General features: G+C 30.0%; 1 long non-coding RNA gene and 1 pseudogene across 1 annotated transcript; both read right to left on the bottom strand.

The window, feature by feature from the left end:
• Positions 1 to 1,451: 1,451 nt before the first annotated feature.
• LOC123900151 lies at positions 1,452 to 2,464 on the bottom strand (annotated as a pseudogene).
• Positions 2,465 to 4,786: 2,322 nt separating this feature from the next.
• LOC123897819 lies at positions 4,787 to 7,101 on the bottom strand. The gene is made up of 4 exons (XR_006805127.1): positions 6,845 to 7,101; positions 6,638 to 6,675; positions 6,432 to 6,521; positions 4,787 to 5,401 (listed from the first exon to the last, which is right to left on the bottom strand). It is a non-coding gene; the product is annotated as an uncharacterized LOC123897819 (long non-coding RNA).
• Between the last annotated feature and the right edge of the window lie 9,933 nt (positions 7,102 to 17,034).

Genomic DNA, 17,034 nt, shown 5'->3' with positions numbered 1-17,034 from the left:
CAACATGAATAATCATTATAATATATCTTATTAACGTTATGCCTTCAAGATTATGCAATTATGGCTTTTAACCATGTAGAGCTGAAAATGAGTTTAGCCGAGTCGAACTAAGCTCAATTCGCCTCGAGTCGAAATTCAACTCAAGTCTTTAACAAACTTTTTTTTCAGCTCGAACTCAATTCGATTTATATTTACAAATAATTTGGTTCGGCTCGATATATTCAACACAATAGTTCGAATCAAATGAACCAAGTGTTTACAAAAAAATTAGAATAGCCAGAGAAAGACCAAGTTAATTAATTCTAGCAAATAAAACAAAGCCAATTCAAGAAAATAGCTCCACAATAACTCAAGAAAATTTACCGGGAGAATTCGTTGCTCATTTGAATCTCACAAGGTTCGATGAATTATTCTCTACAATTGCATGCAGCGCAAGAAATTAATAAAGTTACGTATGCGTGCACTTCATTTTTTTTAATCTTTAATAGAAAAAGGTTTCAATAAGACGGAAAAAGCAAAAACAAAGAAAACTAGCTAGGAAACCTCAGAAGAAGTCATAGAGCTATTATCGGTCAACAAACATATATTAGTATATAAAAGACACATTTAAAATTAAAACTAAGAAAAAAATTCTAAGATCATCAGATTGACCTATTCAACCTAAACTTGACAAAATGTGCACTTCATATAACATCATTTAAGTATTGATGCATGCGTATATATTTGAGCCATTACTATTAATGGCTTCAAAGTTTTTCATTCTACCACACACATAATTTTCTGTCTTTCTACAAACATATATTCAAATTTTACCAACAAATTGGAATTTGGATTCTCTGTATTCATGAGAATTCCGCATTCACGTATTCGGGATATCAGTACATAGTAGATTAAGAACGGACACTAAATAAAATACATATATTTGAAAAATGCTAATATGCTTTTAGAATGTTAATTGAATAAATAAATATAGAAATATTGTATTGGGAAATGATATATTCAACGTTGTAGAAGTTTGAAATTAAATAGTTATTTTTAAAACAAAATTATTAATTTGTTTTTCTCAACTAATGTATATATGGTATTTGTCAACAAACTCTTAGAAATGAGTATTGGGCATAACTCATCCCGGTGAGGATTGCCTCTAGTTTATAAACACTTAGTCAGACCATCTCTCAATCGATGTGGGACTTCTTCACACCTCCTTGCGTCCAACTCTATTGGGCTTGGTACGCGGATATAAATGGTAAAAGTGGCCCGATATCGGGTGGCTCAACGGATCTTGAAGAGGCTCTGATATCATCTTAGAAATGAGCATTGGGCATAACTCATCCTTACAAAACCGACTTATAAGATGAGGATTGCCTCTAATTTATAAAGACTTAGTCAGGCTATCTCTCAACCGATGTGGGACTTCTTAACACAAACATGACCCCAAAAGAAAAGAAACGAAGCCCATACATGATTGCAATCCATTCAGAAACGATTTAGTGACGACAATGGAAACAAAAATGAACCAAAACGACGAAAGAAATAAAAACCTTGAAATCAGATACAACCGTAAAACTTAAAATTGATCTCAATTATTAATGATAGAATGTTAAAACTCTTAGAATTATCTAACTCAATCCAACAAAACCGGCTTAATATGTTGTAATAGGAAAACCGATTCCATGTCTCTGTAGGAAATGCAACAAAAAGCATGCTACAAACAACTCCAATGCCCAAAGGCAACATGGTGACGACTTCCTGTATCTCTTTTGATGGCTCTGGAAAAAAGCAATTCACCACATTCTGATCAAAAAATGCAATTGCTGCAAATATCGAAATCGACATCACTGCATGCACGAAATCGATAAACCGTAAGCGATATTTTGCAGCAACTTGAGGTGGAATTTCGGTTGAACCATCAATGATCCACAAGCCCTTAAAGGTAGCAAATCCATGAGAAAGGTTCCCCTTATTGTCTCTAATGCTATCAGAAAAGCTTAGGAAGAAGCATGATGCACCACAGAGAGTCACAAGTGCATAGGTCATTGACCTACTGACAATGTCACAGTTGCCAAGATTTGCAAAGATTGGTGACAAAAGTTGAAAAGCAAGAACAGTTCCTGTAGGTAAAAGGTTTGCCAAATGCGCCGTGCTTTTAAATGTCGAACTTATAGCATTCTGTATCGGGTTCCTCTCTGCTTCTGGAACCTCCCCATTTTGCAGGAGTGGAATATTTTGTTCATCGTTATTCTTACAATCATCGACCTTGATTCCTAAATTATTGTCCATGGCATGCACAACCTTGTCTCACTTTCAAGTAATGTTATGTTCTGTTTTGATAGCTTTTGTATTTGCAACCTATGTTTGTTTGTTGGTAAGGTATCTCTATCTATATAATAGCTCAACATAATTTTGAGTGAAGGGAAGGGACTAATGGAGGGTAATTGTTGATAAGGTATAACTTAAGAGTGTAAAATGGTCCCAACAGGGGGTAGGTCGTTGGGGGGTTAGGTATAGTTGCACTGCATATATATTGATTTTGAATTCTAGACACCATTTTGTAAAAATAAAAATGTCCTAAAATTATAATGTCCCTATTCAATTTCAATACTATGTTATATATATTACGAATAAACAACACTCAATAAGAATAAACAACACTCGATAAGAGTACTTTAGTAAAAATATTATTTTCTCTCTATCATTTATATGCTTTTTAATTTATGTAAAATGATTAAACAAGTCACGGATATAGGGAACGGAGTCTATAATTTATAACTATTTAGTTACCCTGCAAAATATTGACACTTGATGAGAAAAAGTAATTTGAAAGACTCTAATTTCTTTTTTTATGAAATATTATCATTATTTTTTGCAATGCGTAGGTTGATGAAAATTGGCTATGAACATGAATAATCATTGTCATATATATCTTATAGTATATCCTTCACTACTAATATAGAATTTTTGCCTTCAAGATTATGAAATTCTGGCTTTCAACCATGTTTGTGTGGACCCTTATGAATTTTGCTATAATTGCTTGTATATTATTGGACTTATCCATTTAATAACAAAGCTTGCAATTGCAGCATGTAGAAAAACATGTAAATAAAGCTTCAACTTTCAACTACAGTTCATTAATGATGAAGAGGGAAAGTGTCAAAATGTGATGAGTTGCATGGACAGTAAAAGTTACGTCACAAAAATGTTCTCTAGCACAAACAAGCATGTTGATATAACCTATAATTAACCCATCAAAATCATGAATGAGAAATCTTGTCCCCTCTCTAATAATTGACACCCTCAACTTTTTTGTTAAATTTGTCTCGCTTTCTTTTTCTAGTACTAATTGATTTGTTTCTCAACTTTATCCTCAATTTGAGGTCTAGGTGGCCAAGCCCACATTGATATATAGTAGTGGTATTCGGATTTAATGCAGTTTTTTTAGCCATCTAATCTGGAATATAGAGGGCTAAGATTAAATACTGTTAAATTAGACTAATAAATTTGAACTGTTTGATAAAAAATCTATGGTCGAGATTAACTATTAATCTACTACGTGGAGACATTACAACAGCCAATTCCGATCCATAGTAGTGCGTCTATATGAATGATTTTTATGAACAACTAGCAATATACCCGTGCTATCGCACGGGTCGTAACGTTACGCGTATTTTTTTTAGTTACACTTTGCTAATTAGTCCGCATTCCAAAAATAATCAAATTATATATTCATTAATATATTAAATAGTATGATTATTTCAAAAATGATTAACAATAATAGTAATTTAACATTCAATACCAATTACAACATAGACACAAATCATGGTTAATACAAAGATTTTAGTACAAATAAGTTGATGTTAAGTTGATTGTTATTTAATATATATATATATATATATATATATATATATATATATATATATATATATATATATATATATATATATATATATATATATATATATATATATATATATAATTGTTATTTTGTGCTGCAAATGATAGGTGATGATTATGGGGTGCCAACATAGTTGGGATGTCATAGTTATCATGTGATGACTATGCACGCTAATGTTTTTTTAAAAAAAAATATGATTGTTATTTTGATATTGTTATGAGTTATATGAATTAGTAGCATAATTTGTCTAATGTAAAATTTATTTAGTTATTTTGAGATTGTTATGGGTTTCATGAATCAGTAGCATAATTTGTCTCCTGTATGATTTATTTAGTATATATGATAATTATTTTGAGATTGTTATCGATATATATGATATTTTTAAATTTTTAAATTTTTTTTTAAAAAAACAATAATACTGTATTATAATTTTTCCCATATGTTAGAATATTTTGTCCAAATACCCATTGTATATTGTTTCTGTCTTTGCAATATATTAGAAATAAAATAATACAATATCCATACTTTAGTATAGATAGCTAGCCTTAGCACATGCATGAACATGTGGATGTAGAGTGTATCCATGAATTTTTCAGCCCCTGCACTGCCCAATGCACGTCCCTTCCATTTTACTATAGTATAAAAGATATTTTCTTTGTAGTTTAAATAAAAATTTAATTGAATCATACGGTGCTACTACATTTAAAATGAAAAATACTCATATATTACCAAGAATAACTTGTTCCGTGTATATAATAGTTAATTAAAAAATTTCATCAAGAATAACTTGTTCCTTGTTTATAATAGTTAATAATTTTTTCATCAACAATAACTTGTTCCCCGTATATTTCGGTTAACTTAAGTTTTTCATCAGCAAATACTTTGTTCCCCGTATAATAATAGTTAATTTAAATTTTTCATCACCAACAATTTGTTGCCCGTATAAATTAGTGTAGTATACTTTTTAGAAACACACGAGATCTATAAATACACGGCTAAGCAATTTGTTCCCCGTATAAAAATACAATCAAACTTGTACTTTCAGACCCAAAATACATGCCTTAATTTGGGCTTAATGCCCAGCCCAGCCCATAAAATAAATAAAAAAAACCTAACCACTCCTTAGATGTAACTCAGTTTTCTGACTTTCTCTAATCCTAGCCGCCGCTCAAACATCTATCTCTATCTCTCGCATTTTTCTTCTTCCTGAGTCCTAATGAACCACCACCACCACCACCTTTCCTCTGCGTTTTCTTCCCTCTATGTTTCTTTTTGTTTTTAATTTATTTGACAAAATCAATCTCCTCCATTTGTAAAAGTGATGTCCATCTCCTCCATTTGTAAAAGAACAACGGCAAAATCAAAGATGCAGAAGGGAAAGACAAGGAACAACAGCAACTCATCTTCTCAAGTTATCAGTTATCTTCCTTTCACCAATTTTTTTTCTTTCTATGTTATATTTCTCCTACCCGCGACATTTTCTTCTAGATCTCCATCACCATAGACAACCTTCAAAAAAATCACCATCATATAAAGACTCTCATTGATATTCACTACAAATCTCACAAAGTAAAAATCCAGATCGGACTAATTTTACCGGTGACCACCGCGCCGGAAATTGCATCCACCGTGTGGGAAAATGAAATCCTTCTATTTTGTAAATATCTTGTGAGTACATGGTTGGTATTTGTCATTAGATTTATTTTTGTAAATATATTACTTTTGTCTTCTTTCCTTCTCTCATGCATACAACAACAATAATAAAGTTTAGATTTAGAAACTTAACTTTTCTTGTGGTAGCTGTTAATTTTTTAGATTTGTTCTGTTTGTGTTTTTTTAGATCTATTTGAATTTTCAATTTGTATATGAAGAGCACTATATGTTTTTATTCCTTTTTGTTTTGTTTGTATTTTTTTTTGGATCTGATTGTATTTTTCTATTTTTTTTTATATGAAGTTGTTGCAAAATTTAATGAAAGTGAAAATCAAAAGGACAAGAAACTTTGATTTATTTTTTTGGATTTGATTGTATTTTTTGTTTTATCTTTTAAAAATATATAGTTTCATATTTTTTAATTTCTCCATTTTTCTTTGATTTCGTCAAGAAATTTATTTTTAAATTATGATCTTCTTTATTCATCTAAAGGATATTTTAATGAGTGGAGAAACATTAGAACTAATATTAATATAGAATAAAAAGATAAAAAGTACAAAGAAGTTGTATTTGTTCGGTAACCTTATTTCTACCTTTTCTCATTACTATTCACTTCCATTTATTACAACCTTCATATTTTTCATTTTTTTTAAATTTTCATTGTCTTCTATCTAACAATATTTAAGATCAATGTTAAGTATTGATATATTTTTTACAGATCTAAAAAATAAAAATAAAAAGAAAAGGAAGATTACAACCTTCATCTTTTTCCTTTTTTTAAATTTTCATCATCTTCTATCTAACAATATTTAAGATCAATGTTAAGTATTGATATAATTTTTACAGATCTGAAAAATAAAAAGAAAAAGAAAAGTAAGATTACAACCTTCAACTTTTTCCTTTTTTTAAATTTTCATTGTCTTCTATCCAACAATATTTAAGATCAATGTTAAGTATTGATATACTTTTTACAGATCTGAAAAAGAAAAGTAAGAAATAGTAACATATGTTAGAAAACAGAACAACAACAAATATTTGTTCAAAACTGCATACCAAATTTGAACAAAAACAATAATAAAATTTGAGTATTACCATATTTACATCCTCAACTTTGTTTTAGTGTTGGTAATCTACATATAAAGAAAATAAACTATTTGTTTTATATTTATTTTTTTATAAAGCATGCTAAAAATGATAGAGTTTGAGGACAAATAGAATAAATGATACGAAATAATGAACAAAGATGATAAATTAGCAATTAGCAAAAAAAATAAATAGAGTTTGATCGTATCTTCATACCTTTAGTGAAAGAGAAAACAAATTTCGTATACTTGTGTTGTTGTTCAAAAAATGAATAGTTTTCCTGCAAGATGAGAAGAGAAAAAATGAAGATCAGACAAGTAGAAAGATAAAAATACTGAGAGAAAAAGATAAAAGTAGTGAGAGAAAGAAGAGTAAGAATGAAATGTGATAAATGTGAAAGAGTATATAGTATTCAATGATATTTGAAATTTGAATTTGAAAATTTTACCCCTAAAATTGGTTGGTAATAGTGTGAAGAGAAGTTTTGGTTTTTTCTATCAAAAAGGTGTGATTTGACATAAAGGTGACAATTAAATTTCAATTTTATTAGTTCCTTAGTAACTATGGCTTGTCTTTCAGTTACCTTTTGTCTCACAAAAGGAGAATATGGCTTAGTTAGCCAGCCATTTGGCTCGGTTAGCCCTTCATCTGGTTCCATTACATAATTTTTGGACTGCATTTGCCCTTGAAATGGACACTTGGCAAATTCTGAAGGAAGGGCAAATTTGATTTTTCCATAGTAATGAACTTTCTTATATTGTAATAGATAATAAAGTTACATAATGTGCACTTCATATTTTTTATTCTTTTTTAATAGAAAGGGGTTTCAACAAGACAGAAAAAGCAAAAAGAAAATCAAAAAATTAGGAAACTTCGACTTTAAAGCAAATGACATTTTGGTAAAAGCCCAAATCATTTCTTCTTCTTCACCCACCTTCTCTCTTTCACTGCAACCACCACCAACCAACCACAATGCCACTGACCACCAGCCAACCATGCCGACACCACGCCCTCACCACCACCATCACCCCGTCCTCATAACCACGTTGTCACACCGCCCTCACCACTACCGAGTTTCACATTTCCTATTTCCCTTTCCCTTAGGATCCACAAATTTAAAATATCGATGTTTGTCTAATTAAAATTAAATAGTCTAAATTTAATTTCAATATATTAAATTATAAAATAAAAACATGTAGGGTTATGCTATACTCAATAATAGCCTCTTTACGAAGGAACTTAGAAAACTAGTCCAAAGATGTGAAGACCCCACCCACTAATGATCTTGGTGTCAATTGTCAAATAGAAATGACTTAAAAGAAATCAATCCTATAACACTTTGAAGGGTTAATTTTCATTTGTCTTTATTTCCTCAACCTATCAATTTTCTCTACATTTTTTGTTTGTATTTTTCTTTTATTATAGTACTTTGACAACAAGACCTTAACCTTAGGCATAGAATCATTAACATGTAAGATCCAACAACATGGTTTGTATTATTACTAGTGTCTTGTAGAGTCGGTGTCATCCATGCCTCCTCTAGCCCTCTATACCACCAAATTCCACTTTACCTTAATTTTGATAGCATAGATAGAAAGATTGAGTTAGATCCCCCAAATTTTAAGATAACATTAGGGTTTTTTCAAAATTCGTCGGGGCACCACCCATATGTCCGAACATAAATTTATAATTAGTGACAATCTCAATCTTATAATAGCTGCAAACCTAAATTCTAAGATATAAAAAACATGTAAGTCCAGCACTATTGAGTTTGGTGCACATATATAAATGATGGATGATCCGATCAGAAATCTGATAACAGACGGTCCAGCAAATTGTGGAAAGACTCTAATTCATCCTTAAAAACTGATTTATTTGGTGAATATTGTCCTTACTTATTAACACATATTCAAATCATCTTGCATCCGATGTGAGAGTTCTCTTGGACTAATAAATAGTTGCAAAAGCAAGTAAAAGGACAGATACACCGTGGGGATACATCCATCAATCACTAGCTAAGCTAGTCCAACTTGGGATGTGTTGTCTCTTAATTATTGAATCTTATAAGTTGTGAATGTGATCATAAATTGTATCGGTGGTTAATGCCAGGTGACACTGCAACGTTCATTTGGTTTTTTAGGTAGAAGGGAAAGCCATAGACATAGTCCATAGGCGTCACCATCTTATCATTTGCGGGGGGGGTACCTGTACTGTACGCCTCTGTTTAGGGCAATGCTATTATATGCTATAATAAATGAAGAAGAATGAATAGAGAATTGAATACTTCCGTTCCACATTATACTAAGTGTGGTGACTGATATCTTGTTAATCATAACACCATTTTCAATAATGGGTACTTATTTTTTCAACTACTAGTAACTAATAAGTATCCCCATTAAAGCAAAATACAAAGAGTATCTAATAGGTACCGGTTCTATAATAATAAGTTGTACCTATTTTGTTTTTGTGGGTCCCATTTATAATGATGTATAATTATTGGTGGAATGTGTTATTTGTGGGATCCATTTAGAACTTTTTAAGAGATTTGGGTTTGAGGGATTGAATACTTATTAGGTACTATTATTAAAAAATTATATATGAGTGATGTGTACACGTGGAGTACAGTTAAGTACTAAAAAATGAGTATCTCCGTTATGGATGCTCTAAGTGGCTCGTTTTTCTCCCGATGCTCCCCACACTCTCCAACACATATACTAGATTTGGATCATCTCCTACCTTGTATGTTCAACGCTCTCTCATTTCCTTAATCCAAAGGTGATTGACTCATAAAAAAAATGAGTCTAGAAGAAAAAAAAAATAAAAAATTTAGATTGATGTTGAATATATACTTCCTTCGGGCACAAATATAAGAAGAAAAAAAACTTCAAATTTTGGACACAAATATAAGCAAAAGTCAACTACTTTAAAACTAATTAATACTATTATTCCTAATATACCCTTATTTAATCATTTCACTTTTCAAAAGTTTATGTGATTTCCAAGGCATAAATCACTCTTCAAAGGGTAATATAGTAAACTTAACTTGTGTTTTGCATTAAATCAATAACATTAACTACACTTAACTAAATTTCGTAAATATCACGTAAACAATTATTTTTTCTTATATTTGTGTCCGGAGGAAGTATAACTTAAAAGAAAATACATGAGAGGATACAGATTTGTTATGGAGGCAATGAATTTATGTTCATTTCTCATTTCCCCTAAACAGCTAAACCAAGCCATGTGATGTGGAAGTTTAATGCAATGTACATACTCCATAATAATACAATCCAAATAAGCACATTTTCTTTACCTATTAGTTACTTATAACACTTATTAGGTATTACTATTAGAGTATCATCCATTTGAGTACCTATTAGGTACCACTTTTAAAATAATAACTAACTCTTCTCTTGGATCCACCTTATTTTTCATTATTCCCTCCGTTCTTTTTTCTTTGTCGTTTTAGAAGAAAAAAAAATTAAGAAAGTATATTTTTGTACTTTATCTTCCTATTATACCCTTATTTTAATTCACCAATAAATTCCTTTTTTTTTTTTTGCACACACTTTATCTTTCCAATAAATTTAATATATTATGTACAAAAAGAAAACCTTAAATTATCAAAAAGTCAAACAATTTGAAACAATTTTTTTTCTAAAACGACAAAGAAAAAGGAACGGATGGAGTAAAATATTCTTTTCACGGGACCCGGCCACTTTATTTTATACTCCCTCTGGTTCTTATTATAAGAAGAAGTTTGTTTTTTAGATTCATAGAATGTTTGATGTATTTGGTCTATAATATGTATCAGATACAACTAATATTCTATGAATCTAAAAAGTAAACATTTTTTATAATAAGGACCGGAGGGAGTATATTCAATTTGAATTAAGGCTTTAATGCACTTTTGATCCCCCTATTTTGAAAAACCTGAACTTTTGATCCCCCTATTTTAAAAGCCAACTTTTTGATCCCCCTATTTTGAAAAACCTGAACTTTTGATCCTCCTATTTTAAAAGTCAACCTTTTGATCCCCTATTTTGAAAAACCTGAAGTTTTGATCCCAATATTTTAGATTTTTTTGAATTTTAGTCCACGAACTCAATTTGGTCAAATTTTTGCTGATGTGTCAACAATTGGTATCAGATGACGATTAACCCGGCGAAATTCGAAGTGGCAAGGTTCAACGGAACGAGCAATTTTGGATTATGGCAGAGAAGGGTTAAGGATATGTTGGCTCAACAGAGTTTACAGAAGACGTTGCGCGAAACGAAGCCGGCAGACATGGATGATTCGGATTGGGCAGAGATGAACGGAAACAGTAAAATTAACCCCTCTCTCTCTCTCTCTCTCTCTCTCTCTCTGTATATATATATATATAAAATAAAAAATCAGTAAATTACCCTAAAAAAAGTTAATGATTGAAAACAAAGTCAATGAACGATTGAGAGGAAGCGAAGAAAGACGAAGGATGTTAATACGAGCGTGATTATTTGTGTTTCTGATTTCTTAGGGTGTTATGATTTGGGAAACAACACGGAAATGTTTTGTCAACATGAAAACTGTCACGTCATTAATGATCTTGACACATCAGCAAAAATCTTACAAAATTGAGTTGTGAGACTAAAATTCAGAAAATCCTAAAATAGGGGGATCAAAAGTTCATATTTTTCAAAATAGGGGATCAAAAAGTTGGCTTTTAAAATAGGGGGATCAAAAGTTCATGTTTTTCAAAATAGGGGGATCAAAAGTGCATTAAAGCGTTGAATTAATGAATATTTACACAAAAACACAATTTTTTTTGGTACATCACAAAAGCACAATTTTTTAATAGGCGGGCTCATATTCAACTTCAACATGATCTTGTCGAGCATATTTGGCAACATTTTGAGTATGGTGATCAACAAAATTAATTGTTTTTAAAATTATGTAATGTTATTTTAAATTATTTTTTAATTATGTAATTCTTAATATTTGACAATATTATTTTCAATTAAATTTCGAATTTTAATTATTTTTTTGAATTATAAAAAAAATAGTACTAATTTTGTAATTTTATCATTCAATCAATTTATATTATAAAATAGATAATTAAATAATATTAAGTTATTGTAATGATGTGGAGTTATTGATGAGACCCATTTTAAATTTTTTTAAGAAATACTAGGTTGGAGGGGTTGAGTATTAAAAAATAATAAATTAGTGATGTGTCCAAATGAGACTCATTTAAGTACTCAAATTTCGAATTCTCCATTATGGATGCTCTTATGCACTTCCCATTATACAACAATTCACGACCCGGACCTATCTCTTTGACAAAAGAATATGGCATCAACATCATTACTACATGTGTATAGAGACCTTATTTATCTCCAAATATGAAAAGTATATTTGAATATATATTTAAAGGGTTATGCTAACCGGTGCCCCAGGGGCATTGGTTAAGGAAACCAAAAAAGGAAATTTTAAAATTGAAAATAACACTTTTTAGACTTTCGAGGCGTTGACCGCACAAACTTCAATATGATATTACTATATTTGGTTCCTTAAACAGTGTCTCGGGGACATTGTTTAGCATTTTCCATATTTAAAATAAGACATAATGCATAAAATTAGATTGTCGTTTAAAATTTAAAGGCAAATGTTAACATGTGCATCTAAGGCACATGTTAAGAATATAAATATAGAAATATTTTCTCGAAACATGTGTATTATATCTTTTAAGCATTAAATTTATTTGTAATATTAAATGCAAATTTCTAATTATACATACATTAACATGTGCCATGTATGCACATGTTAACAACACCTAAATTTAAATCATCAATCGTACACTACTTCAATTCCCAACACTAGGTGACACATCAAAAAGTTTCAAATCGAAATTGCTTGGTTCTTTCCACACTTGTCTAAAGATTCATAATTAAATTAAAGTTTGATTAAATAATCATTAATAAAGTAACAAAGAAAAGTAATTAAGGGTTGGTGTGAATGTAACTTTGTTGACATAGCTTTCCATTGATAGGTCATAGGTGGCACTAGAGGTAGTTTATTCTATAATATGCATTTCCTAGAGTTTGTGCTTTGAACGCATTGTTGTGTTAAACTATGCAAATCAATGGAATGAATATCTACTAATATATTTCCATAATCTTCTTTAATTCACTAATCATTCATAGGAGTAGGAAAACAAGAGGGTACCTACCAAAAGAAGAGAAAGCTAAATATTTCCCCATAGTGGCTGCCAAGTACCCTTTTTTTTTTTTTTAATCATCCAAGTACCCTTTTGTATACAATTTAAAAGAGGAAAGTAGTATGTATGCGAATGCGACACTATATTGAAAAAGTGGACAAATGGTGCCATATATAGAGAAAGTTATACTATAGTTATAAGTACAGGTGTGTTATATAAACACAAAAACGTTGACAAAAATACAACATATTTTTTCTCCACTCACAACACAAATATCGAGATGTATAAAAAATATTAAAAAAAAAAGTGTAGTTTTGTTGTATTTTTGTTAAAAAAATGTGTTTAAATAATATTTTCCTTATACAGGTGTGTTATATAAACACAAAAACGTTGACAAAAATACAACATATTTTTTCTCCACTCACAACACGAATATCGAGATGTATAAAAAATATTAAAAAAAAAAGTGTAGTTTTGTTGTATTTTTGTTAAAAAAATGTGTTTAAATAATATTTTCCTTATAAGTATTGAATTATAAGAGGCTTTGTCTAATTAATATATATGCACGAATAAGATAATTTTGTGCTATATACAATTGTATTTTTCGCAGTTAAAATTAATAATTCGATCTTACTAGCTGTAAAAAACAAATTAATAATTCGATCATCATATCTCATTTGATCAATAGAAGAAAGAGACTAATTTATACATAATATATTTATCTTGTGTCTCACAACTAATAATAAGAAAATGATAGTGTTTGGGAACAAACTCAAATGGGTTAGATTCACACACTAGTATTTTTTATTTTCCTTAACTAGTGCACCCGAGATAGAAGTAGTTACTGGTATTACATTTAATGCCCTTTTGTGTCTCTCCTAGCTTAGTACATATTAGGGCCATAAATTTGCATCAAAGTTTGTAAAAGAAATTATTTTTGGGCCTACGTATCTTCTTTTGGGGCTCCACCGTATAGTTCATAATTCATATATCAAGCTGGCTAGCTGTTGTGTAGCTTCAAACATTAAAGAAAAATATTCACATTGTTTTATTAATAGAAGAAAATAACAATGAAGGTGTAGTGTTGGAGAATCAAAAAAGAGGAAATTTCTCCCTAAGCAGCTGAAAGCACATTCATAGCAAGAGGAAACAAAAGAGAATTATTAAATTTAATACATTTCGGTTCTCATGAGTATAGTTCAGTTGGTATATAAGGTCGTAACATTTTTTTTGTCAGTTTCAGTTTCTGCCATTCTCACCCCAAACATAACATTATATATTATATATATAGTACAAAATTGTACTAATACCACCTCGGTCATAATTTATTCTTGACCCATAATTATAAATCATAGCATATGCTTATCAACTTTCTATCTACCAAGTTAATTACAAGCATGTAGTAGTATACTAATAGTGATACATAATCATGGGCAGACAAACGTGGTATGTTATGTTAGTAACAGTGAAGCTCTTGACTAGTAATTAATACCCTTTTTTGCCATAATAGTGGCCAGCAAGTCAAATAGTCATTCTAAGATGTTTGGTTGTCTTCTTCTGTTTTTGTAGCTGATGACGTGCATAGATTCATCTTCAGAACAGTCTTTGCCAAAGAAAATACTTCATGACTCATGAGCACACAAAATGTTGATACTAGTACTGTATATATGGTCAACTTTTTGTATCAAAATGAATAATATTGCAATTTATTGAATTAAGAATACTTATATATATCATAAAAATATTAAAATTACAAACATTATTTATTTTAAGTAAAATTACTTTACTTTACTGCTTAAAAAAAAGTAAAATTACTTTACAAACTGTTTTATAAGGATACATATACAATAAAAGAAAAAGGATACATACAAATGAAAATTATTAAAATATTTGTTTAGATAAAAATGTATGAAAATATAATAATTATTTATTTTTTAGTAAACACATCATTGGATGCACGTGTAAAAAACACTTTATATTGACAGTGCATAAAAATTAAACTCAAAACCTTATTATTTGTAAATATTTGTTTATACTCAATGTTTATAAACTACTTTAAAATGATGTTTAAGTTTTTTCATGTAGCGATGAAAAAACTTAAGACATCATTTTAAGATAATTTTAAGATGTATATTCAACTTTTTTTCACATATATTAGATTAGGCACATTAAGTGACACTATAATTAAATGCATATATAAATAAAAAAAGCAAATGCTTTGGACACATGATAAAAAATTTAATATAAAAAATTTTATCTTAAAAGAAGTATATTCAACTTTTTTCTCAAGACAAAATATTGTATTTTTCAATACAAAAACTTTCTTTTAAATTTCTTAACATGCTTAAAACACATTTTATCGATTCATAAATTTTAACTTAACTGATAAAAATACTATTAAATCAAACATTTATGACTGGAGTTCGAATTTGGAATCTGAAATCGAATTCCGATCATAGTTTTCACTTAGCAATATCTTTAAAAACAGGAATGACAAGATTTGTGTATACGTACTCCAATTAATCTCTTATCTAAATACGAGCCCGGAATTTCCCAAATAACGAAAAGAATCCATTTGCCCAAGATGAGCCAATAACATGTTAAAGAGGTGGCGTAGCAGCAACGTTGTTGCTCAGATTTCGGTGTTCATATATTGAGGTCTTGTGTTTAGTTTACTTTTGGAAAGGACAAACTTGATTATGCTTAAGTGCCACTAAGTTGTAGTAAAATATGTTAAAGCATGGTGTAATTTATATTGTTTAGTCTCATTAGTTTGTTAGTTAGTGATAACTAACTATATAGTTTGTTAGAAGATAAGAAAGTTTGTTAAGAATAGAGTTAGTTTATACCAAGATGCTATCTTTAGATTTGTTAGTTTATACCAATAGTAGTGAAGTATTTTTTTTGTCGAGTAGTATAAGGTGAATAAGTGGGATGACCGGGGTTTCAGCCTCTTGCATATATATAATGCAATGTTACTGTTAACTGAGCTAAATTCACGGGACAATGTAATACTTTTTCTAATCTTTAATATTAATATAAAGATTCATATAAAGATTGTTGTATTTGGTCTAGGAATAGACGGTATATATTAATTTTTTTTTAAACAGACAGTATATATTAATTTAAAAACAAAAAATTTCTTATATTAAGATTAGATGGAATATAAGTTTGCGTTTCGTCAATAGTCATTTTCTTCAAAAACTTATAGATTTTTTTTTCATCTGGTATTTTTGTTTATTGAAGATTCATTTTATTCTTTAAAAGTGACTCCATGTGTAAATGGATAGCATTCCCGCATTTTTTTTATAGTGCTCCATAAAAGATATAGCTTGTACTATGATCATGCGATTTAAGTTTAGTAGCAATGGTTAGAAGTTAGAACACAAATTTAACTGCTCACAATCATGGGATTTGAAGGCATGAGAGAAAAAGTATGAGATAATCCAAAATCTAAATCCACAATCATGGTTGTTACCTGTTAGAAGTTAGACTCCGACCACATGCACTATTTTCTATTTCTTAACAATTTTTTTAATAAGTGTAAAAAAAAATTAGAAAATTAAAATATAGAGAATTTAAATTCTTTTTCCTTAAGATTTCACTTTCCCCAACATTTTTTTTGGAGTAGTTGAGAAAATAACAAATTTTTTGAACGGAAAATATATTATTAATAGTAAACAGGTTTCTGCACAAGACAAATAAAGATCCATAAAAAAGGAGCTACAAACAAATGTGCCGCATATAAACGAAACACCAATGAAAATACAAAAAACAGACACATCTAAGGAGGTCTAATTCTATTCACGTTTTTAGAAAGACAATTCTCAGCTTCCAGACCACCAGAACACGAAATTTCGAGACCACAAAAGAAAACAGTGGTGGGCGGCCAAAACACCCAGCAGAAGAAAACAGAACACGAAACTCGAAGACCACAAAACCGACGCCGGAAAAGAAGAAGAAAGCACGAACCAGAGAGAAAGGACCAGCTGGCGCCGATTCTGACAAGGTGGTGCGGAGGGCTGACCGCATCCTCGTTCGCATAACCACCACCGCCTTGTCTACATTGTGAAGAGAAAGATTTGGATTTGAGAGAGATGGAGCAGATTTAAGGATTTAGAGATCGGTCAGAGAGAGAAAGTTCTTTTATCTCGGTTCTATTGAGAGAAAATAACAATTGAGAAACATAGCTCATATAATTGTTTAATCG

The sequence above is a fragment of the Trifolium pratense genome, linkage group LG7 (genome assembly GCF_020283565.1).
Source record: "Trifolium pratense cultivar HEN17-A07 linkage group LG7, ARS_RC_1.1, whole genome shotgun sequence".
Classification (NCBI taxonomy): domain Eukaryota; kingdom Viridiplantae; phylum Streptophyta; class Magnoliopsida; order Fabales; family Fabaceae; genus Trifolium; species Trifolium pratense.
Note: the sequence above shows the minus strand (reverse complement) of the source record. Positions and strands in the feature narration are given on the sequence as shown.